The sequence below is a fragment of the Schistocerca nitens genome, chromosome 7, assembly GCF_023898315.1.
Source record: "Schistocerca nitens isolate TAMUIC-IGC-003100 chromosome 7, iqSchNite1.1, whole genome shotgun sequence".
Taxonomy (NCBI): domain Eukaryota; kingdom Metazoa; phylum Arthropoda; class Insecta; order Orthoptera; family Acrididae; genus Schistocerca; species Schistocerca nitens.
This window is the reverse complement of record NC_064620.1, coordinates 380080984-380107730: the sequence shown is the minus strand read 5'-3', so window position 1 is coordinate 380107730 and position 26747 is coordinate 380080984.

The following is a 26747-nucleotide window of genomic DNA, read 5'->3' as shown; positions in this document are numbered from 1 at the left end:
TCACACCGAACAGGGCTAGAGTATGGGCCCATAGTTATTTAACATTAATGATCATTTGTGTGACTTACGTTGAATCGGTGAGCGGATGGAACTACTCCAATAATTTTTTGTAACAATCTATAAATAAATTGATGAGATCAGTTCACATCATCTTTTGTTCTGAGCTACAGACATCGCAGAGCGTCGTGAAAGATATCACACCAAATTGGCTCTATTTCAGTCCAAGGTTCGACCAGACTACAACCGCTATGTAGTAAATAGGTGCAGGCTAAAAAAATTTTTAACAGCTTGTGGTGGTTATATTACAACAAAATGTCTTTCATTCTAACTATGTCGCACAATTTTAAGAGAATTTTGCGACAGAGTTTCCGATAATAAAGTTTGTTTTGTCAAACTGATTCTGTTTTAAAAATTGCTGTCGAGTAAACCAGGGGCAAGCGGCAGGACATAGTTGGAAGCCTGAGTTTCTACGATAATACGAAGCGTTTGCGTCCATGAAGCCATTGCTTTATCAATGAAATTGGCGCATTGTCCGTTTACTTATTATTCGACCAAGATATTATTGCACCTGGGGATGAGGGAGCTTCGGTCGGCTAATTGTATTTATCGTGATATTTCACGAAGAAACACTGCACCACTGGACAGTATACGCACAACTGTCCTGAAATCGTTCACAATATGACACAGTCATTCACAATGCGATGCGTTTTCGTTAGTCACCACTGTATTTGTTTACTGTAAAGTCTCTATGTGGTTCAGATAACTGCCACTGGAGGCCAAGTGCGATGATATCATGGTCAGGTAGTACTGAACCAACACTGATAACTTACAAAACACAATGTAAATTTAATTAAATACTGCTCTTTGTTTATTTTCGTGCCTTCCATGTACAGACCACACGAAACTTAGCAAGAAAAAATTGTGTAGTCTTTGACAGATGTGGCACCACCCAATTTAGCAAACAGGGAAATAATTTTGCAAGAGAGTAAGCAATTAATTTGAATAATGTCCTGTGCGTACTAGGCCTCGCCATTTCGAAGCATAGGAAATTGTTAAATCTGACGTTCCGACCGCCTTTGCAGAGGTCGTCCTGACGACGACTGAACAAAAATTATGAATCGTATTCGTAAGAATGTAAAATAAAACTTTTCCCTTGCGTTAAATACCGTATTGCGACTCACAACCGATTTCAAAATTATAAATACTTATGATCAAGGTCCGTGAACGGTATCTCTTACGAGGGAAACTCCCATCGCATCCTCCTCAGAGGAGGGAAGAGGGCTCAGTGGACAGCCAGCCGCGAAAAACTGAACGCAAATCAAGCATGAAAACAGGCAGAAGGTGCACTGAACTGTGAAAAAAAGCAAAACACAAACACTGAACGGCCCAAGCACAAGGAGGGAAAAATAGAACAATCCGGAGAGCCACCACGTCCTGGTTAAGTGGTCAGGGTGATGGAGTGCGAAAGGCCGGCCGCGGTGGCCGAGCGGTTATAGGCGTCTCAGTCCGGAACCGCGCGACTGCTTCTGTCGCAGGTTCGAGTCCTGCCTCGGGCATGGATGTGTGTGATGTCCTTAGGTTAGTTAGGTTTAAGTAGTTCTAAGTTCTAGGGGACTGATGACCTCAGTGTTCAGAGCCATTTGAACCAGGGAGTGCAGAGCGGCCGAGCCCTGGTGAAAGCTTCGTCGTGCCATTTTCTTCCCCGCTGCTCGCTGTATTCAAATTTGTGTCTGTGTCGTGGTGTAACACCCGTTTGCAACGGGGAGGTGTAAGGAAGGGATCTATAATGAAAGTTGATTCTGCACATTTACTCTATTAGCAGCCGAAAGGCAGTGGCTTTCGAAAGGGAACCGCAAAGTTTGATTGAAAGGCCACAAGTCAGCATAATCCTCCACTGGAAATCACGTCTGGTGTTACTCACAGGGCATGAGTGACAGCACGTGTGTCATATGACAGGAATCTCCTATCGACACACCTAATTTGTACGCCTGGTGAGTGAGTGGGATATGCCACCTTGCGCTATTTAGATATTCGTGTGAATGCGAATGTCATCACTCCCAAGGAAATGATGAAAACATTATAGTTTGTCACATAAACAGCAACACATGAACGCAATAGTTTCACGATCATAGTTTGTATGTGCTCCGCCAAAACACATGTTTTTAACGTTTTTGAAGTTGCGTTCCGTTTTGGACGTTTTGACAGTTTAATTCCTTTGTTGTAACATAGTTCATACCAGTTTATTTGTTGTTTCATTTCTGTGAGACGTCTATGTGGTATCCCGCCTGCTCTCACAATTCATTAAATATACCTGCCACGGTAATGTGTTCTTACCACGTGACTCATATTCTAACACCAGTTTATAGTATGACAACTGCCAAGACTACAAAAAGAGAGAAACCATTTCAATGACTGAGCAGACAGTTCATAATATCCTGAAAAATAAATGAAGAAAGTTAATCTTTTTTTTAAAATCTCATTTCGTTCGCTTTTGTTCGTTGCATCTGCTCCGTGCGGACGTCGTATGACATCTAAGTTCGTTTTTGATCGATTAACTCAGTTTTTTTTTATTACAGAGGGCGGCTAACCCTCTGATCGAACACGCTGAGCTACCGTGCCGGCTTTTTTAAAATGTAAATGTCGTGTGGCTAGGGCCTCCCGTCGGGCAGGCCGTTCGCCATGTGCAAGTCTTTCTATTTGACGCCCCTTCGGCGACTTGCGCGTTGATGGAGATGAAATAATGATGATTAGGAAAACACAGCATCCAGTCCCTAATCTTGAACACGGTTCGTCCGCTTTGTAGTCTAAATGCTTGGCTAACTAACCACGACACCGCTTTTCCAGCGCTCTCGATGTTACACTTCTTGAGCTTGGACCGTTCACTGTTTACACACAGTTCAGTACACCTTATTCCTGTTTCCATGCTTGATCTGTGTTTAGTTTTTGACGGTGTATCCAGTGGGCCACCGTACCGATAAATCTGAGGGGGGTACGAGTTTCCCTTGTCAGCAGCAAAGTGGTCTCCTGATAACCACAGTCTTAAGTAAACTTAAATTCTTCCTCCTTATTTCTATGATAATGTCAGTTTGCCTAGTGTTCATGTGTCTGCGCAAACGAGGGGTTGTCAAAGTTTTAAGGAACGATCTTTCAGTGGAATTATGAAAATAGTTGATTTGACAGTATAGTTATTAGTTAGGGAGTTACAACAACGATATATAATTTTTTAAATAGAACACTTTTTCTGCAATGAAGCAGATTTATTTAAATGAGCTGTGAACAAAGCAGTTTACATCAGATTTCTATCATTTTATCTTAGGGTACTTGAATCTGGGAGCTTAAATACTGCCCACTTGTGAGAATACTTTGGAAGTAATATAGACCAATGATTTCATTTACAAGGATTTCACAGTTCACATTAATGGACGGTCGACATCAGTTAATTGCCTAAGACAACGATTCATCCATTTTACTTGCTATTGAGCTTCTCGGCTATGAATTACATTATTTTAATAAATACAGCAACCAGCCAATTTGTTAAATATTATTTAAGATAATACAGGTTTAGGGCTTTTACACATCTTCAGTTAGCGTAATATGTATTTGAGTCTTTAGGTATTACATAATTACAACATCGACAGCAAGGTGGGTGCTGCAACTGCCCTGTGCAATATAACAATTTTGTTTCGTTACTGCACCTCGTCAGGTGTATATTTACAATATATTACCATTTAGTGCACCGTGTAATACACCATATATTTACGATATATCGCTGCTCAGTCCGCCTAAGCGACAGTACATCGTAAATATAACATCCAGAGGTGTAGTAGGTAAACAGAAGTTTTATTTTACACAGAGAACCTGCAGCATCCAATTTCCTGTCGATGTTGTAACTATGTCCTAATTGAAGACGGAAATATGTATTACGCCGATTGAAGATGAGTCAAAGCTCGAAAAACGTGTCAGCTTAAAGGAATATACATAAAAAATGGCTGGTTGCTGTATTTATTAAAATATTCACCTAGGATTTTCTGTGGCCCAGTAATGCACCTTATGATGGTTCGATGCACCATAATTTGTGATTGTGGAATCATCAGAGAATATAACACTGTGTAAGGCTTCCAGAGTGAAATTATCCAATGCCCATTCGCAGAAAGCAGCCCTGCAGCCCCTGTGTCAGGCGGTACAAGTGAAACCTCTGACGTTGTGCTATTCACCATACAGATGATAGACAACTTCTCGTAAGTTGACATGAGGATCGTGATGTATTGCATCTAAAACACTTACATATCCTCAATTCCTTGGCCATTTAGTAAACCGTGTAATACTGATTGGCGACTCCATGGCGTGTTGTGTGCACCACGACCAAATAGTGGATAGAATTGGAAGGAAAATCAGCATTGGCCGTATTTTTTTGTTTTATTGTCAGCAAAATCGATTTTCGGTCACTTAGTGACCATCCTCAGTGCTGTAATATACAATTAAAATTGGTAGGCACTGGTATTAAACTATAACCACAAGCTTAGAGCGATCACACATGTGAGTTTATGTGATCGCTTCCTCCCAATTCTACTGCGTAATACACCATATATTTACAATGTATTGCTGCTTAGTATGCCTAAGCGGCCTAGGCCGAGTGGTAGTCGGCATTCCGCCCTGGTCGCGTGCTGACCAGCTCCTCGCTCCCGACAGCGTTCCGGTAACGGAGTTGTTTATTTCCGCGTCGAGGTATTTGTTTTGTAAAGAGTCCATTAATATTGTACCCCATGGCTTACTATTACCGCCTAGCGATATTAAAAGTTACATTCCAAGGCGAACGTACACGACCATGCGCTTGTGAAATCGAACAATTCATTCGCGAGTATCTCCGTCTGGACCCACAAGAAGTGATAGGTAGGTATTCGCTTCTCTGTCGCCGCCAGCGTGGTCGACTCAAAATGACGACGCAGATAGCATGCGCTGACGTAGTTTGACAACATGCACACGGACTACAGTTCAAACATTCTGGCGGGCATTTTGGGTAGGTGACGATACACCACGCTGGCTTAGGTCTCTGTACAATTCCAGTTTTTGAGCTCCCTTTCGATGTGCCCAAGACGTGTTTGTTGGAGCCTTCCTACCCCACAGCAACGTTGTGGGCCACACCGCGGGAATATGGCAGACGTTCGCGACATACCACGTGTTAAATGTGGAAAAGAGGGCCATGTTACGTCCGATTGTCTCCGTCACCGTTTACTCCAGATTCTGACCGGTGACGCAGCTCACAAAGTGACGGTCTTTTCTTTACACCTACGCCTTGGCCGTGAGCAACGCAGATATGTCACTTCAGGATGCACCTGTTCTCAGGCCCGCACTCCCCTCAGCGCAACGCGACCAAAACCTCCTCAGAGCTCGATGGACATCGAACCGTGTCGTGCCTACCTCTGCTTCCCTCCAGACGGGCATGACGTCGGATGACGAACGGCCGCATTCCTACAAGGCACAGTACCTCCGAAAGCAGCGTTCGCCCGGGAAACGGAAGAAGCGAAGGCCATCAGACGACACACTCCTTCATATGGTATCACAGGTAGTGGACCAGATACCAGACAGTGATCTCCCTTCGAGCACTCCGACTACAAAAGTGGCCGCTTCCCATGTCCTGTTTGGGAACATCCTTCCCACCACCTGCAATCCCGCTCGGCAATGATGAATCCTGTGGCGGGAGATTCCCCGGATGGCAGCAGCACCACCTCTAGCCGTCGGTGGCGCAACATTCGCCTGCCACCAGTTTCGATCTCCTGGGCTGACGATGTCAATGACGGAGCAGGTTGGGATGCTGGCCCACCCATCGGAGAGTGCCCCACGGTGGCGCCCGACCCAGCTTTCACCCAGTGATTGCCGCTACAGCAGCTGCGCTGGATGTTCCACGCCAGCCAGCCATTGCCACAGGACAGTCCATGGCAATGGGGGGGGGGGGGGGGGGGGGGGAAGGGAAGACTACATTGAAACATTGACAATACTACCACATCTCAGTGATGAATCTGGCCACCATTGGGGCTCCACATAAACTGTCAATGTTTAGAGACATCATCGGCTAAACGGTCCACAATTACACTGACAATGGTAGTGGGGTGGCCATCCTCCTCTGTACAGAGCTCCCTGCTGAAGCTCTTGTGTGCCTTCCTAATGCTGGGGGTATGGCTCTCACGCTGTTCGGCATCCATATCCTAAACGTGTATGCACCAATGTCATGAACTATACAGCTTCTTTTCTGACGAGATAACGCAGTTTTGTGATGATCCCCTGGATGATCTGGTCCTCTGTGGAAACCTCAGAAGGGCTCACTGATCAACTCCCACAACATTCCCATTGTGTGGCCCTGTCTGTCATCATCGACCAACTTCACCTTGTCGACATGTGAACGAAGGTTCATGGCACCTATGTGGGTTTCGCATACTATACGGTGCACGCGTGCAGTCGCCTCCACTGTATCTACCACACACGCTCCCTTGCTGGCGACACTTGTCATGCCGAGGTTTGGCTTGAAGCTTTCTCCGACTACGAGGCCTACATCTACGATGTCGCCCTCACCCGCCAACGGATGTAGCACAATGGTGGCCCGTGGAAATTATACGTTGCCCACCTTACTGCTCACGTCTGCTGACAGATGGTTGAGGACTCGTGGGTCCTCTGTCGTCGACGTAGCCCCTCCCACACATTCAGCCGATACAGGTGGCTATCATGCATGAAACCGGCTTTACGCAGGACAGGATATGGCAAACAGCTGGTAAGAGCTGATGATAGGGTTAGAGTGTGGCACAAACTCCACGATGCCATGGACCGAAGTTGTCAACAGGGTACTGTACAAGTTGGTGGTGGATCCGTAATGGTGTGGGCTGTGTTTATGTGGAATGGACTTGGTTCAGATGTTTCAAATGGCTCTAAGCACTATGGGACTTAACATCTGAGGTCATCAGTGCCCTAGACGTAGAACTGCTTAAACCTAACTAACCCAAGGACACCACACACATCCAGGCCCGAGGCAGGACTCGAACCGCCACAGCAGCAGCCTCTCGGTTCCGGACTGAAGTGCATAGAACCGCTCGGCCACATCGGCCGGCATTGGACTTGGTCATCCGGTCCAACGGAACCAATCACTGACTGAGAATCGTTACGTCTGGCTATTTAGAGACTACTTGTGATCGACTTATGGAACGAATGTTAACATAAGAAATATTATTCTTTCTGCGAAATTAATTATTTTTCGCATTCAGAGGAATGAACTATAATATTTTAAATAGGAATTTTCTATCTTGTAGTTGATGTACTTATACCAACTGTATACAACTCAATTCAAAATAGTTTTTCTTCAGTTTTGGTTAGGGTGTTAGAGTATTCAATGCTTCTGGTGACGGACTGTTCATTTCATTGAGGTTGAAACGATACACTTATTACCACCTTCATAATGTATCGCATTTATTTTACGTTTTTAACATGCATAACCAGCGAGTTACTTTGTTGAAAAGTGGATTGCTGTGACTGAATATCAGCGAGCTTACTTCATGTGGGAACAATCACGTTAACTCAGCTGGTAAGCACACGAAGAGTGAGACCTTGTGAACTGGTACCATCTACATTCGATTGCTGTAATTGATTAATTGCCGATTTTGATTGTATGTATGAGTGACAGTATGGAATCTATTTCATACAGACTGTTAAGTCTAGAACATTGTTGGTCGCCTGTGAAATGATTTAGTAGATAGTGGTATGTGTAGTGGAAAAAGCAAATATTATTGTAAAACCATGTAACGTGTTTCAGAGAGAGAGAGAGAGAGAGAGAGAGAGAGAGAGAGAGAGAGAGAGAGACAGAGCACTGCTGATAAGTGGGTAAGGACTATATGTGCACGAAAAGTGTGTGACAGTAAGACGAGTCCAAAAGACAAGAAGCGTCTTACTGGCCCACCTTTCCCACAAGTGGGCGCGGTAAGCAGTTACGGAGGATGCCTCTGATATACAGTCGAGTTAACACGTACCTTGGTGCCGCCGAAAGCGCTGCAGAATTATGCCATAATGATGTATAATGGTTGCCAATGGTTATACTATTATTTAATAACCAACTTTCACAATGATGATATGGTTAATGGCTTACAGCACAAGTGACTTGTATGGAATCCCAAATGCTGGACATTAATACAAGTTGGAGTTGCTGCAACAGGCGGAATTAGGTGGCAGTGACTGTAGGATGTGAACTACAAGATAACGATATGACTGAACATGAGTATTATTATAGAAAATGTAGTGTTCAACGGCGCAGTTGTTCATAGGATATTATTACGAACAGTTCAGTACTTTTAATTTGTAAATTCTTGTTCTCTCTCACATTTGCGATACTGATGTCAGTAACAATTTTACATGAAAAAAATCGTTGATGTTAATTGTTCTTATTCATCAGGAGCTTTCCATACACTGCGTCATTTGATGTGGGGAAACTTCTGTTCAATGGAATTTCGGGGACCGATGCATTTGTAATGGTTGAGCCGTGGCGTTTTGCTGGCGCGCCAGCGTATTTGCAAGTACCTCGCCTTCGCGTTCTTATCGTTCCTTGTGACGCGCACTGCGTCTTGGCTGCCTTATCTTTGCCGGAGAAGTTGAAAGCTCTCGCGAAGAACGGGGACAGTTGGTGTTCGATGTTACCTGAGGCCAGAGTACGCTTGTAGTGGAGCGGTAACCGACCACGTGTATGCGGCAGCTTGGTGGAGAGCCTTTCCCGTCTCCTGCGAGGAGGCTTGTTGCTGCCTCGGGTTGCGTTTTGCTGGTTACGGGCACGGTTGTCTACGGTCGTCCGCTGCCTTATTGCGGTCTGCTCTACCCGACGCAAGCCATATCGGACGACCAGCGAAACGTTAAGTGAGATTGTACATAGGGCATGTGTGTGAAGGTGTTGAGCACTGCTACCTCACTTCTGGTAATTGTAAGCGCATGGGTGTTACCATGGAAGTAAAGGTTTGCCTATAAAGAGTTCATGGTATTGAACACAGGTGTTATTACTATAATGCACGAGCGTGCCTCTTTCAACTCGTGGGAAATTGTTGTTTGAAGTAATACGTAATCGCCTGCAAGGCCGTAATCTGTTTATCAAACATACTGCATTCGAGTGAGCCCCAGTAAAACTTATAATGAAATTTTCAGAATTGTGCTCGTTACGGTTTTCACTGAACAGTGGGGCACCAGATTTCACGTAGTTTAATTGTGACTAAGACTGGAGCGCCCGATGGCCTTGCTAGTAACTAAGTTTTTTTAAACATCTTAATAGCTCAGATGGAAACCCAGTTCTAAGCAAAGAAGGGAAAGCAGAAAGGTGGAAGGAGTATATAGAGGGTCTATACAAGGGCGATGTACTTGAGGACAATATTATGGAAATGGAAGAGGATATAGATGAAGATGAAATGGGAGATATGATACTGCGTGAAGAGTTTGACAGAGCACTGAAAGACCTGAGTCGAAACAAGGCCCCGTGAGTAGACAACATTCCATTAGAACTACTGACGGCCTTGGGAGAGCCAGTCCTGACAAAACTCTACCATCTGGTGAGCAAGATGTATGAGACAGGCGAAATACCCTCAGACTTCAAGAAGAATATAATAATTCCAATCCCAAAGAAAGCAGGTGTTGATAGATGTGAAAATTACCGAACTATCAGTTTAATATTGTCACAGCTGCAAAATACTAACGCGAATTCTTTACAGACGAATGGAAAAACTGGTAGAAGCCGACCTTGGGGAAGATCAGTTTGGATTCCGTAGAAATACTGGAACACGTGAGGCAATACTGACCCTACGGCTTATCTTAGAAGCTAGATTAAGGAAAGGCAAACCTACCTAGCATTTGTAGACTTAGAAAAAGCTTTTGATAATGTTGACTGGAATACTCTGTTTCAAATTCTGAAAGTGGCAGGGGTAAAATACAGGGAGCGAAAGGCTATTTACAATTTGTACAGAAACCAGATGGCAGTTATAAGGGTCGAGGAGCATGAAAGGGAAGCAGTGAGTGGTAAGGGAGTGAGACAGGGTTGTAGCCTCTCCCCGATGTTATTCAATCTGTATATTGATCAAGCAGTAAAGAAAACAAAGGAAAAATTCGGCGTAGTTATTAAAATCCATGGAGAAGAAATAAAAACTTTGAGGTTCGCCGATGACATTGTAATTCTGTCAGAGACAGCAAAGGACTTGGAAGAGCAGTTGAATGGAATGGATAGTGTCTTGAATGGAGGATATAAGATGAACATCAACAAAAGCAAAACGAGGAGAATGGAATGTGGTCGAATTAAGTCGGGTGATGTTGAGGGTATTAGATTAGGAAAGGAGACACTTAAAGTAGTAAAGGAGTTTTGCTATTTGGGGAGCAAAATAACCGATGATGGTCGAAGTAGAGAGGATATAAAATGTAGACTGGCAATGGCAAGGAAAGCGTTTCTGAAGAAGAGAAATTTGTTAACATCGAGTATTGATTTAAGTGTCAGGAAGTCGTTTCTGAAAGTATATGGAGTGTAGCCATGTATTGAAGTGAAACGTGGACGATAAATAGTTTAGACAAGAAGAGAACAGAAGCTTTCGAAATGTGGTGCTACAGAAGAATGCTGAAGATTAGATGGGTAGATCGCATAACTAACGAGGAGGTGTTGAATAGGATTGGGGAGAAGAGAAGTTTGTGGCACAACTTGACTAGAAGACGGGATTGGTTGGTAGGATATGTTCTGAGGCATCAAGGGATCACCAATTTAGTATTGGAGGGCAGCGTGGAGGGTAAAAATCGTAGAGGGAGACCAAGAGATGAATACACCAAGCAGATTCAGAAGGATGTAGGTTGCAGAAGGTACTGGGAGATGAAGAAGCTTGCACAGGATAGAGTAGCATGGAGAGCTGCTTCAAACCAGTCTCAGGACTGAAGACCACAACAACAACAAGAACAACAACAACAAGAACAACAACAACAATCTTAATAGCAGTCAATTTTCCTTAAGGTTATTGATAAGATTAGCACTGTTGGTTGTACCTGGCCGGTGTAGTTCATTTGTAGTGGGGCAAAGGCAGTGTGCCGTTTTATTAGTGAATAGTTCAACCTGTTATTTAATACCTTTTGGTGGTTGTTTACACTGTCCCTGCGGATCTGTTCCGTGCGTGTGTTAAATGTTACTGCTGGCTGGCTGGTGTTTTGGAGTAAGCGCTACCTTTCCACCTATGGGTACCGGGGCTGTGAAATCCTGGGTAGCGGGAGGTGAATCCGGGTCGAAGCTCGAGAAGTGGGTCTTGTACGAACTGCCGCCTTCCACCTTGGCTTCTCTAAGTTAAGTTTTCGTTCTGCCTTCGAGCGACCTCGCGTCACTCCCCGGTAGTTAATTCTGGTGCTAATTTTGTTTACTTGGGTATTTATTATATTTATTAAACTTTGTCTGAAGAGCAATTAATTTAAGCCATCAGGCACATAATTGTTAGTCGTTTTAAAATTTTCTTATATGTGAGATAGACTTTGCTTCATAAAAGACATTAATACCAGATTCACTAAATATTTGTTTCTCATTATTCTTATTACCTAAAGTAATCAGGATTAAGATATTGTTGTCTTAAAGGAATTTTTGTATATGGTTGTTAAATAAAATGATTGATAACAAAAGGGGTCCAGTCCTTCCTATTTGTTTCCCTAACCCTAGTAGATTAATGTCTCAGTAAGGATTGAAAGATGTAACTTAATTCCAGAAATAAATGCCGAAAGTGATAAAAGGTGTCTGGAATGTCAAATAACATGACTGGAACTGACATGGAGACCAACACATATTCATTTAAAAGCAGTCCAGTGAGGCTCGTCGGGCAACAGCGCCGGACTCCCAGTTCGGAGCTAACAAAAAGTGCCATAACTCTGTCTGGCAAGTGGAGTAAGCCAACGCCACCACGCTCCCGTGGGAGGGCAAGGGAGGCATATTGAACTGTTAATAACATCCCAGTACAGACGATGGAACCCATTGACATCAACGTACGACGGGCGACGGTAATCGGTATTGGGATTACCTGAGCCACCTGGGGGATACAAGAGGCTTGATAGACATTCACGTATCACGGACGCTGTACAATGTCAACGGATCTAAGCCGATGATCAACGAGGACAGCCCTGGTCGTTTGGAGGTATTTGTTGCCGCCAAACAACGAAAATCACTCGCAAAATCAATGCCTAAGCAGCAGACGCTGGTGGCCACTCTTTGAGGAACGACTAATCTCACAGACAGCACCTCTCCAAGGAGCAGAACCGGCGATTTCGAGTTGTGTTTGCTGCCGTAGGCAATTAACGTCGCATTTTGGCGCACTGCTCAAACGGATATGTTTGTCGTACATCCCACATTGAATTATGCAGTTATTTCACACAATGCTGCTTGTTTGTTAGCACTGTCAACTCTACGGAAACGCCGCTGTTTTCGGTCGTTAAGTGAAGGCCGTCGGCCATTACGTTGTCCGTGGTGAGAGGCAATGCAAGAATTCTCGGCATACTTTTCAGACTGTATATCACGAAATATTGAATTCCCTAACGATTTCCGAAATGGAATGTCCAATGTGACTAGCTCCAACTAGCATTCTGGCTTCAAAGTTATGTTAATTCCCACCGTGCGGTCATAATCACGTCTGAAGCCTTTTCACATGAAACACCTAAGTACAAATAATAGGTCCGCCAATGCAAATGTCCTCTTATACCTTGCACACGGGATACTGAAACGACTCTGTTAGATTCGTTTCATACTAATTTAACTTGTATTTCATGCTGTGACTCTGAATTATTTGTAATTCAGTTCTGAACTTTGTGTTTGTCCCCATTCATTGGTACATTATCACATTATAGCATCAATTTTACCAGTAAGCTTCTAATCCCGTGTATATTACCTAACATTTTGTGCTCCAAAATTTCCTCTCTCTCTTTATCATCTGTATGAATGAGTGAGTGGGTAAGTGCGTATGACGAATTTGTCTTATGCACTGAAGTGCCAAAGAAACTGGTAGACCTGTCTAATAAGGTATGGTTCCCGCGAGCATCAGAAGTGCCACAACACGATGTGCCATGGACTCAACTAATGTCTGAAGTAGTGCTGCAGGGAATTGACACCACGAATCCTGCAGGACTGTCCATAAATCCGTAAGAGCAGGAGGGGATGGAGATCTCTTCTGAACAGCACGTTGCAAGGAATCCGATATGCTCAATAATGTTCATGTCTGGGGAGTGTGGGGCCAGCAGAAGTGTTTAAACTCAGAACAGTGTTCCCGGAGCCACAGCGTAGCCATTCTGGACGTATAGGGTATCGCATTGTGCTGCTGGAATTGCCCAGTCACACTTCTGTCATTTTGAAAGATTGTCTTCGGTCGTCATTGGTACCGTTCATGCAGGATCTTTTTCCGGCCGCAGCGATGTTGGAGATTTGATATTTCACCGGATTCCCGATATTCAGGGTGTACTCGTGAAATGGTCATAAGCAAAAATCCCCACTTCATCGCTACCTCGGAGATGCTTTGTCCCATCGCTCGAGCACCGACTATAATACGAAATTGAAACTCACTTAAATCTTGATTACCTGCCATTGTACCAGCGGTAACCGATCTGACAACTGCGCCAGACACTTGTTGTCTTATATAGGCGTTGCCGACCGCAGCGCCGTATTCTGGCTGTTTACATCTCTCTGTAGGTGAATACGCGTGGCTGTACCAGTTTCTCTGGCGCTTCAGCGTGTGTGGTAGTAGTACAGAAAGTGGCTGTCTGCTGTGGTAACAACAGTGTAGCCAACATAGCATTCTCTGTTAAGGCAAAAGAGATTTGTACTTTTTCGATAATCATTCGACAGCAGTTAAGTTGGTGGTGAGAAGGACGTCTCTGATCTCTTCCGGCTACCGGGGGGATCTTCGTTACAGAGAGAGCTTGCTCTCGGCACTTGGGACTGGACCTTTGGTGAGTGAAGAATTAAGTGAGCGAATAATCAAGAGCGAACTGGCGCTGGTGAGTGTTAAAAAATGTTCAAATGTGTGTGAAATCTTATGGTACTTAACTGTTAAGGTCATCAGTCCCTAAGCATACACACTACTTAACCTAAATTATCCTAAGGACAAACACCCACCCACGCCCGAGGGAGGACTCGAACCTGAGCCGGAACCAGCCGCACAGTCTATGACTGGTGAGTGTGTTAATGTGTTAAGGTGTGTAGCTATTCCAGCTGATGTAATCGTCTGATATGCTATTTCGTTTGTAAGAGTATATTTTCAGAGTATATTTTTTCTGTATGTAGTAAGTTTCTTTCCGGTCCTCGCATTATGTAAGCAGAACACGTGCTGTAGGATGTTCGTTACTCAAGTATACGTTTAAAATTCAGTTGTCTGAGTTCTTTTTTAAATGTTATGTATGTGTCAGCATTTCTCGTTGTGTATGTGTTTTATTTCTTCTACTTTTCCATTTCATTTCAGTTTTAAGATTGTGTAGCTGTTTTTCATACCACGTTGTGGTAATTTCACAGTCTGTAATTTGAGTACCATCTTCAATAAGTTTTATTCTTAATTCCGCTTGTTATTTTATTGTTTTATTGCTATTTATGTCTATGCGATTTACATTTGTGTTCTTGAAATTTCCACGAGTCTTAATAATTTTGCTTTGTTCATGAAAATTCACGGCATTTACGGATGTTTCACGCCAGCGTAGCTTAGTTTGATGAGCAAGGTGTCACAGATAAATTTCTTTGTCGGGAAGTGTTCCATAGAATTCCTATTCACAATAATTCAATCACAGCGATAGGAATAAATCTCTGAGCCCCTGACTTACTGTCATGGACAAAATTCGTTTTATCTCTGTTCTTCTGTACGAATCGTGTATGCTTGTGTAAACTTTTCCCATGAGTGCCGAAGATTTCCTTTTCATTTATCACCGCAATGTACCACAACACCCAATATAAATATAATAATAATAATAATAATACTTACAAATGAGCTAACAAAACACCTAACACGCAACGATAGATCACAATTTAGAATCGTTTTGTGAATTTTTTAGTATGATGTTTTATTTTAATAAATTATGTTAAACTGTGATGATTGTTTCTCAGATAATTTTTCATTACTTTCTTCTACCGCCCTACTCTTTTCCTCAGATAACTTTTTATTACAGACGTCTCTTTTCCTAAACAAGTAATCAGAATATACGTTTCACACGCATCACACACAACCTGACACATGGTATCAACACACGCAATATACAAACACAATAAAACAAAAAAGTTCAAAGACTTTCAGAATACATATATACACAATACATAACAATACAACTCCAAGTGAAGAAATCATAAGAAAAACAATGCATAAGTTCTTCGGCGCTACCGAAAAAAAAAAAAAAAAAATGCGATTAGTACAGCCCACCTACCAACGGTTTCTCTACAGGTGCAGTTATCTTTGCATGCTGGGTCGTCATATAAATTGTTATTAATGAGTGAATGGTTATTTGGAAAGTGATTTTCAAACAGGAACTGGGGGAAATTAGCCATTGTGGGACTTTGCAATGCACTGTAAGTTTCGTATGCCACACGATTTTTCTGGTTCGCCAACCAATTTAATTAAAATTGGGAAAATGTAATATAAGAGCTGCATTAATCACTGAATTGGAAAGCGTAACTAATGTGTTAACATTAACAAAAAGATCCATGTGAATATATGGAATGAGCATATGGGAACAATTTAAGTGCAACCGTTAAATCAACTAATTCCGAGCAAGCAGGAGCTTAACCCTAAAAGAAAGAATAATACAATCAGACAAAGTCTACAACATAAGGCCTGCATTTTACGATTTAGAAATGCCAGGTGGGATGTATTAAAAGTAATCTTACAGAAGGGGATGGGTCTGGCTGAGAAACAGTCATCACAGTTTAGCATAGTTTATTAAAATAAAACATCATACTAAAAATTCACAAGATAATTCTAACCTATGATCTGTCGTTGCCTGTTACGTGATTTTTAACTCAATTATATTGTTATTACTATATTGAGTAGTGTGGTATATTCCGGTGTTAAATGAAAATGAAATCTTCGGCACTCATGGGAACAGTTTACACAAACATACACGATTCACACACAAGAACAGAGATAAAAAGAATTTTGACCATGACAGTAAGTCAGAGGCTCAGAGTTTCATTCCTATCGCTGTGTTTGAATTACTGTGAATAAGAAGTATATGGAACACTTCCTGACAAAGAAATTTATCTGCGACACCTTACACATCAAACTAAGCTACGCTGGCGTGAAACATCCGCAATTGTCATGAATTTTAATGAACAAAGCAAAATTATTAATACTCGTGGAAATTTCAAGAACACAAATGTAAATTGTATAGACAATAAAATAACAAAATATCACGCGCAATTAAGAATAAATCTTATTCAAGATGGTACTGAAATTACCCACTGTGAAATTACCACCACGTTGGATGAAAAATGCTACACAATATTAACACTTAAACGAAATGAAAAGTAGAAGAAATAAAACACGTACACAGGAGAAAAGTTCACACATTCATTCCAGTTAAAAGAGAAGTCAGCCAACTGAATTTTAAACTTGCGTTCGAGTAACGAACATCCTACACCATGTGCTCTGCTTGTACAAAGCGAGGACCGGAAAAACTTAACACACACAGAAAAAGTTACTCCAAAAAAAGTAAGAATTCGACTACCAAACTTAAAAATGAACTATCATACCAAACGTGTAAATTAGTTGGAATAGCTACACCCGGTCACACATTAACATACTCACCAGCGGCAGTTCGCTCTTAAGAGTACCGTCTTCACTTACCACAAGTCAGAACTGTTCCTTTCAAACACCATATTAACTAATGTCAAATGACTGCGAAAGGGTACAAATCTCATTGCCTTGACTGATAAAACTACGCTGGTTATACTGTTGCTACCACAGCAGATAGATGTTGTACTGCTACCATATATAAGACAAATTCAACATATTCACTCACTCACTCATTCACAGAGATGATAAAGAGAGAAAGGAAATTTGGGAGCACAGAATGTTAAGTAATGTACACAGGATTAGATGATTACTGGAAAAATTGATACTTTAATGTGATTGTGTATCACTGAATTGGGAAAAACACAGATTACAAAACTAGATTAGAAATAACTGAGAGTCACAGCATTGATTTACAAGTTAAATAGTACGAACCGAATCTAACAGAGGCGTTTCAATACTGCCTTTCATCTGTGCGTGTGCATATTGCTATCCCATGACTTTTGTCACCTCAGTGTGTTTTTTAAATGATTTTTTGGAAGTTGTTGACAAGTTTTCACTTTATGACATCTTGCACGACTGGTCGATTTCAGTCTTACAGGGAATTTTCTAGGGCAATTCAGTGTAGCATAATATCGCCTGCTGCACTTGAAAATATCCTTTAAGACCAGAATTGGCCAGTCATGCGAGATATAATAAAGTGAATACTTGTCAACATCAGCCGAGGTCGAAACCTTTAATATCTCTATTTTGTAAGTTACAGAAAAAAAACGTTATCTGAAACATCCTTAATATAAGCGCTCTGTAGCTGTCCAGTGTTCCCTGCTCTCTGTTTGATTTGAAGCCTAAGATATCTGGTGAGATCCTACTCGGAGCGAACACGCCAATGGAGAATGAAAGATGCGTCTGGACAGAATCCCCTAAGCTGTGACTAAAACATTGCTCGGAACTAGTGTCTTCCAAGAACTGTGAAGACGGAATATGATTCGTTCCTGGATAGCTTAGTCGGTAATTTCCAGTGAATTGCAAGGGTCCATGTTCGAGTCTTGGCTCTGCAGACAGTTTTCCATAACAGTGCACACTCCGCTGCAGAGTGAAAGATTCATTGTGGACTCCCCTTTGTTCATAGGGCAAGTAACGAGGACGCGCCAGGCACAAAGAGCGGAGTCATTGTCTTCCGTGTCAGCGCCTAATTAATGGGTTAGCCAGCTTGCTAGGGACGGATACTACACAGGCTGAGAAAATCTTTATACATTTCTATGTATTATAGTTACATCCATTTGTGTTTCAGATGAACTGACAGGATGATCACAACAGAAGAACGAAATGCCACAGTTGGTTTCCGATTCCATGGAATGACATACGGGCAGGTACGAGAGGATTTTACCCGTAAATTTAGAATGCGAGGTCCTGCAACGTTGGAAATCAAGTATTTCGTTTTTAAGTCCAAATTTATGGGTAATATTGGTGATGAACATTCTTGTAGGTCTTCAATACCCGAAGAAACATTACGATCATTGATGTTACGATCAGACGAAATCCCTCTGCATCTATCAAGAGGGGAGCCAGGTATTCCATAGCTTGAAAAACCCTGTAATAAACAATGAAGAACGTGCATACTACATTCATCAAATGGTTCAAATGGCTCTGAGCACTATGGGACTCAACTGCTGAGATCATTAGTCCCCTAGAACTTAGAACTAGTTAAACCTAACTAACCTAAGGACATCACAAACATCCATGCCCGAGGCAGGATTCGAACCTGCGACCGTAGCGGTCTTGCGGTTCCAGACTGCAGCGCCTTTAACCGCACGGCCACTTCGGCCGGCCATTCATCTTCTGCATTATTTTCACACTGAGGATTCTGCAGCATGACATTCTGGGTGTTCTCATCTGTTACAGGTGGTGGAAAATGAGTACTCTTGGCACGTGTGTTGTTTATGGCGAGTCTTCTCTGACAGATAATATTAGTTTCCATTGTTTGGAATGTTCGGATTTTTACAGAGTGAGAAGGAAAAAAAGAAGGAGCTAAATCGTAATGGAAAAATTATTAAAGAAGTAGAATCTTTCAAATATACGGGAAATTTGTTAACGAACAAGGGAAACATCAATGATGAAATTTTGGAGATGACGTAAAATTGTTCTAAATTTTATTATTGTGTATCGGACATAATTAGAGACTGGGACAATACCTTACAGCGCAGGGGTCATACACTGATGCGCCAAATAAACTGGTATAGGCTTACACATTCAAATACAGAGATGTGTAAACAGGCAGAATTCGTCGCTGCGCTCGACAATGCCTATGTAAGACAAAAGTGTCTGACGCAGTTTTTAGGTCGGCTATTGCTGCTACAATGGCAGGTTATCAACATTTAAATGAGTTTGGAAACGATGTTAAAGTCGGCGCACGAGCATTGGGACACTGCATCTCTGAAACAGCGATGAAGTGTGGAATTTTCCCGTAGGACCATAGCACGAGTGTACCGTGAATATCAGGAATGTAAAACGACAAATCTCCGACATCACTGCGGTTGGAAATAGATCCTACAAAACGGGACCGATGACGACTGAAGAGAATCACTAAGCGTGACGGAAGTTCTACCCTTCCGCAGATTGCTGCAGCTTTTAATGCTGGGCCATCAACAGGTGTCATCGTCCGAACCATTCAACGAAACATCATCGATATCGGCTTTCGGAGCCGAGGGTTCACTCGTGTACCCTTGATGACTGAAAGACGCAAAGCATTATCCCTCGCCTGGCCCGTCAACACCGACATTGGACTGTTGATGATTGGAAACATGTTGGCTGGTCCGACGAGTCTCGTTTCAGATTATATCGAAATGATGGACATGTACGAGTATGGAGACAACCTCCATGGACCCTGCATGTGAGCATCGGACTGTTCAAGCCGGTGGAGACTCTGTAATGATATGGGGCATGTGCAGTTGGAGTGACATGGGACCCCTGATACGTCTAGATACGACTCTGACACGTGACAGGTACGTAAGCATCCTGTATGATCACGTGCATCCATTCGTGTGGATTGTGCATTCCGACGGACTTGGGTAATCACAGCAGGACGATGCGACTCCCCACACGTCCAGAAATTCTAAAGAGTGCCTCTTCTGAGTTTAAAAATTTCCGCTGGACACCAGACTCCCCAGACATTAACATTATTGAGAATATGTGGGATGCCTTCCAACGTGCTGTTCAGAAGAGATCTCCAGTCCCTCGTACTCTTACGGATTTATGGACAGCCCTGAAGGATTTATGTTGTCAGTTCCCTTCAGCACTACTTCAGACATTAGTCGAGTCCACGACACGTCGTGTTGCGGCACTTTGTGTGTTTGGTGGGGCACTACACGATATTAGGCAGGCATACCAGTTTCTTTGGCTCTTCGGCGTAATATACAAGCCAAATTATGTGCCAATATTGACTAATGGATCAGCATTTTTTACCTGGACAAAGAAAGATTTGAGCAGAATACAAGGGACAGAGACGTGGTTTCTAGAGGAATCCTGTGTAACCCGAGTACGGACAGGATAAATAATGAAACAATGGGAAACACACTTCAGTTCAATCCCGTAAAAGAAACTATGGAGAGCAAAAGACTTACATCATTTGGCCACATTACAAAAATGAGACAAGAAAGAATCCCAAGAAGAGACATAGAATAGACAGAATCTGGACGAAGACCAACTGGAAGGCCACGAATAATAGGAAAAGACCAAGGTGAGTATGATGTGAACCGATAAGGACTGCATTATGAGAGAAAATACTGAAAGATAAACAGCGGGAGAAAAGAGAAACTTACAAGAGGCTGTGGGAACGACCTACATAAGTCCGCAGCTCGTGGTCGTGCGGTAGCGTTCTCGCTTCCCGCGCCCGGGTTCCCGGGTTCGATTCCCGGCGGGGTCAGGGATTTTCTCTGCCTCGTGATGAGTGGGTGTTGTGTGCTGTCCTTAGGTGAGTTAGGTTTAAGTAGTTCTAAGTTCTAGGGGACTGATGACCATAGATGTTAAGTCCCATAGTGCTCAGAGCCATTTGAACCATTTGAACCTACATAAGTAGAAACATTTCACGAAGAAGAACAAGAAGAAGAAGGATAAGAGGAGAAGGAAAATATAATAGGACACGTAGAGCGGGGATGACGACTGTGATGTACTTCGGATCTCTCTCTTGCTAATACCGTTCATGAAACCACCACTGAATGGCACAGAATTTCTGTATACGGTAACGAATAAAAAGTTCTCTGTTAAAGTTGTCTTCGAATTCCTAAATAGTTGACTTATTTATTGTCGTATGACCCAAAAAGCTCTCGTGGAGTCCCAGTGTATAATTTCGATGAAATTTCCATTTCGTTCACAAAATTCCATGTACGCAAATCGAGAGTAACTACTTCATTAGATTTCCATCTTCAGTAATAATTTATACGTTTTGTACATTACGATGAACTAGCCCATCAGAGAAAATTAGACTGCTCTCGGAACCGAGTCCATTAACCTGGTTTCAACAATTACGATAAAAGTCTCACGGAAAGAGACAGGGACAATATTAGATCGTTGCTCCGAGGGACGATGGCTATAGCACGTTACGGCTTGTGACTTGTTGATAAATGGAGCCGCGATATGAGAGGTAACAGACAGGGATGCATAACATCTGGGAGGTACCGTTGTGCCATCGAAGTTCTCTCAGTCACTACGAGCCGTCACTTGCAGTCGTAAGCGATGGCTGCCCAACCATGACGTGAGAAGTAACTTCACTGCGCCTCTTCGAAACATTAGAAGAATGGGACCTCTTCCCAGGTCGCCGCCATATTGACCGGCGATGATCATCCTGGATAGTGCAGAACTGCGATTCAGTTCTTATCACAATGGCAACGCTTGCCATCAGCAGTCATGGTTATTTACGGCACCACTCCAAACGCAGCCGTTTGTGTTGTGGTGTTAAAGTCGTCTACGGTCTAGTCTGGCTGCCACTAGTCTCCGACCAATGATGTGGGATGACAAAGAATGTCGCACGGAGTCCATTACCTGCCCTCGTATGGCAGATGCAGTAGTGAAGGGGTTACGAAGTGCTTGGTGCACAACAGGTGTTCATCCCTTGTGGTGGCCGGACGTGGTCGACGAGAACTTTGACGTGTATACCTGACCACACGTTCCCGTGGAGACCATGATCAAGCCACTGTTACATCTGGATGCTCTAAATATGGATACTGCGCAATTGAGCTAGCAGGCCAAATGGAGACCCACAGTGAAGTCCTTTTAAAACTCTGTCAGGTTCTGATGACGCTGTCTCAAAAGAATATGCAGCATCCATATCCCTCACAGTGGTCACTTAACATGTAACGCTGTTCATGCCCTTTTCCACCTTGCCCGGCCAGGAAGCAGCACTCATCATGAACAACACTACTGCACAGTGCAGGCCGTCCTATCTGTCACAGGGAACTGCAACTGTAATCAATTATACTATGAGTTTCAGCTATCCCTACATATGTGCTTTATACAACCCACAACGCTTTCAAAAACCACAAACGAGATTTTAATATTCTCCCGCTCACTACGTTCAAGCCATTAGTCCTAGAGACGTAGTGAATAGGACCTTTTTGTGGGATATTTACTGTAGTTACATTTTCTACAGGATACTGTTTCGCTGGATGCCAAGGTTTTCGAGTTATTGAACAAAAACGCGTTGGTACGTCTTCCTTGAATAATTTGAAGAATACGGTCTCTCGCGAAAACATATCCCACTACAAAATTTAACTACATTAAATTACCTACAATGAATGTTAATGTTTCTGGAGGACTAATTGTTAGCTCGTAACGAGTGAGAGAATGTGGAAATCAGCAGTAATAACTGGTTTATTATATGGGAATTAGTTTGGGGAACTACGTGTAAACGAAATACGAGAATATTACAAAATATTCGAAACAAAAGCTTGAAATCGATACTTTTAGAAACTCACTGCTTCAGAACAGCAGGCATATGTACCAAATTAGAAATTAAAGACATATCTAAAGAAGGGATTATGGAAGGTAAATACGTACTGAACCTTAGAAAGCGATTACTACGCGATATAGTGCAGAGACATAACTTGTAAATCATAGGAAGTTAATTACTGATCCGTATGACGATGCATCTAGGTGAAGAGATTTTTATTAGTAATTAAAACATCCTGGGCCAATGCCTAAATTTTGGATAAAAATCATCAACAATGGTGAGCGAAAATTTCCCACATCAGAAGCAACCTCATTCTTCAAACAGCCTCGTCAAAGATAGAGGAGCAGACCGAGTTTCAGACAACCTATTGCTCTCGGGATGGCAAACTGCCCCCAAAAGATGGAAGAATCAGCGATTATTAACGGCATGTGGATGCAGAAGGCAAAGGAAACAAATGTGTAGCCACATGACATGTGGCGTGTAATTGAAAAATGCCATTATTATCTCTTCATTAGCGAAAGATTAGGCCATCATTTTGGATATCCGGGAAGTGACCGTTAAGGGGGAGGCCGCCATGAGAAAAAGATGGAAGAACCAACGAAAGGGTAATATTCTAAGAGTCGGAGCTTGGAATGTCAGGAGCTTGAAGATGGTAGGCAAATTAGAAAATCTCAGAAGGGAAATGCAAAGGCGCAGTCTAGATATAGTGGGGATAAGGGAAGTGAAATGGGAAGAAGATAAGATTTCTGGTCAGACGAATATAGGGTGAGAACAACAGCAGCAGAGAATGGTAAAGTGGGAGTAGGATTTCTTATGAATAGCACAGTAGGATACAGAATAAATTCAGTCATTAGGTTTTTCTCATCAGAATCGCCAGCAAACTGACGCATTCAACAATAGTTCAGGTGTACTTGATGACATTAGAAGCAGAAGAGAAAGATAGAGAAAGTATATGAAGATACTGAGAGGATAGTTCAATATGTAAAAGGGGATGATAATCTAATAATCATGGTGCTCTAGGTAATGCCTCACCCACCGTATTCCCCTAACTTGGCCCCTTTAACTTCTGTACGTTCACATTGAACTAATTCTTGGAGTCAGTCGTACCCATGCCAGGACAGTTGCCGGCAATTCCTGGACATAGCTGCCGGCAGTCCCTGAACGTCTCTGAAATGATTTCCGTGTGGAAGTGTTTTCGTAGCCCAGAATAGGTGGTAATCACAAGTGGCCAAGTTAAAAAAAGTGGCAGTACCTGGATCCCTATTTCAGTGACGGCAGCCGTTGTTTTCCGACTTGAAAGAGGACAAGCGTTGTCGTGTTGCAATAGCACTTTTCGTGACGGTGAGCTCTTTCCCCACACTGACGCGAATCATCAGTGAATATCCGCAGTATTCACACCCTCCTTCCACAGAAACGTCCATCATCCGTGAATATCCGCAGTATTTACCTCTTCCTTCCACAGAAACCACGTCGTTCAACGCTGTCATTCATGATCATATTGCATGTTGTCCGCTCACGTAATGAGAGTGGTTGTGCAAATGGGTAGTGCTATGCACGGATTATACTTCTAGAGATTGTGCTGCCACCATGGTGGTGGTGGTGGTGGTGGTGGTTAGTGTTTAACGTCCCATCGACAACGAGGTCATTAGAGACGGAGCGCAAGCTCGGGTTAGGGAAGGATTGGGAAGGAAATCGGCCGTGCCCTTTCAAAGGAACCATCCCGGCATTTGCCTGAAACGATTTAGGGAAATCACGGAAAACCTAAATCAGGATGGCTGGAGACGGGATTGAACCGTCGTCCTCCCGAATGCGAGTCCAGTGTCTAACCACTGCACCATCTCGCTCGGTGTGTGCTGCTACCATGGTCAGACCAAAGTACTACATTGTTGCAACTGTAATGATGGGTCGAATTGCGCATCAAGAATGTTGGGAAAAATAAAATGTAAATCGGTATGGATCACCCCTTCTATATAAAACACGATATAACTCAGGAATGAATAAAGCTATAGTCAAATGAAGGACACTAGTGTTTATCTCGTAATTCTCTGATTCATGCGTCATATGACTCCCTATCTGAAAGTTTGGGTGGCCTTCCAAAATTGTCGCCATGTTGATGATATATTGTCATAGGTTTTCTTGTCTGCCATCTAATCCTTTTTTGTATTCATTCTACCGTTTTTCTTTCAGAAGACTGGTTTTTGTACTTCCTGTTTTTGTAGATGAGCGTGACCCGTGTTCTCATGGAGAACGTATCTCTGCTCAATGGATCTGGCGTAAATTACGGTCAAGAGTATCGCTCCCGCTACAGAAAAATTATCTCCCTTACAGATTTCTTTGCCGACGTTCCGATGTACGTCAAGTGGAGAATATAAGTGTCGTTCTTGGCACCGATATACAAACAAACATCAAACATATCCATAACATAAAGGTAAGGCAAACAGAAGGCGGAAGTGCTACCACGTGCCACATAAACCCATTTAAGCTGGTTTTGTGACGCTGGAAAGACTAACGTGAATTTCATGACCATTGACTGGTACAGTGTGCAGCATTCAGAGGAATGTATTTGCCTCAAACCACTGCGTGAAAAAAGGGCTCATTTGCGCAGTGCAATGGAAATGGAAAATGAGCAGAGCGCCACCAGAAACACAGTAGAGAGATTACTTCGTTAGGCAGACGCCGAGACGTCGCGTCAATGCGCACAAAGCTACAAAGGCCCTCGAAATACACCGCAAGTCGCCTTGATTTGCTAGCTCGCGAGTAGCAGAAAAGAAACCCCTCACTGATGGGGTAGCTAGTGCGGGTTTCTGCTTTTGACAGCTTCTGCGGATTAAAAACGAATTTGTATAAGGACAGGAGTCAAAGCGGCATAAAGTATACTGCGTAGAAAGAGAAGAGAACTGCGGTTTCAAATGAAGAATAATGTAAAAAAACGGCAGACTAATCTGAAATTACGGTGGCTGGTACACGGTCAGAAACGTTTGTAAGGATCGAGATATAAAATGAACTTGAAAAAGAATGTTACTCTGGACGTGATATTAATGTGAGGCAGTGAAAGCTTTTAAAAATAATAATCTGTCAGAAGCTGTTATGAAAAAATATTCTCTGAAGTACAAATGACGCAGAAGTCTCACTGACCATCAAAAACATGAAACACGGAGCGTAGTTAATATCAGTTTAAAAAGTGTAAATGTTTAAGTAACGATTGTTTTTAATTTATTTTATGTTGCAAAATTTTCATATTTAGTATACTCTAAGGGCGTGGATCCACTAGCATCCTCTCCACATCACAAACGGCTGGCAGAGACAATTATCGGGGACTTCAATTTCATTTGAAAACCGAAACATAGTCCCACTTTGCATTTTTTACGTATTCAAAGCTTTTCTAGAGATGAAAGTCGTGCTAAGACTCAGAAAGGATTTGCATAAAAATAGATTTAAATAGATCTGTCCCGTCAGCACTGCGATTCGGCAGGCAACGTTTCGTTCTAAACTTGACAAACACAAAATCTCACATGCAGATAGATCTCTCTTCGTCAACAAAACCACAAAAGCAAACTTATGAATTTTTACCTGATTGCAGTTGCTTTCTATAACGAAAAGAAATACTGTGCATGCTAAAGAAATGGAAAATTATTCTTATGTGGAAACGAAAGAGAGAAGGAAGGAATATATGGAAGGTTGCAACAGAAGGAAAACAAAGTAAAAGTGAATCAACCTGTGTAGACTTAGTGTTTTCGTGCAGCAATACTATGGTGGAAGGAGTCTGAAGATTTTCTGTTCATTTTCTTTTCAAGCCAATATGTTATTTTGAAGTAGCATGCTGCAATCACCAGTAACTGAAATTTATACTTACTTTTTATCAGGACATGTTTAGAGCATTTTCCACGTTCACAATGGAGATATAAAAAGTGTACACCTCTGAGGAAACACTGGAAGTTTTCAGACTATAAAAGGAGCGAGAGCTCAAAGAAGTGCCTTCTGAGGTTGTCACTGAGACATATAGGAAATAGACATCTGCCACAATGAATTTG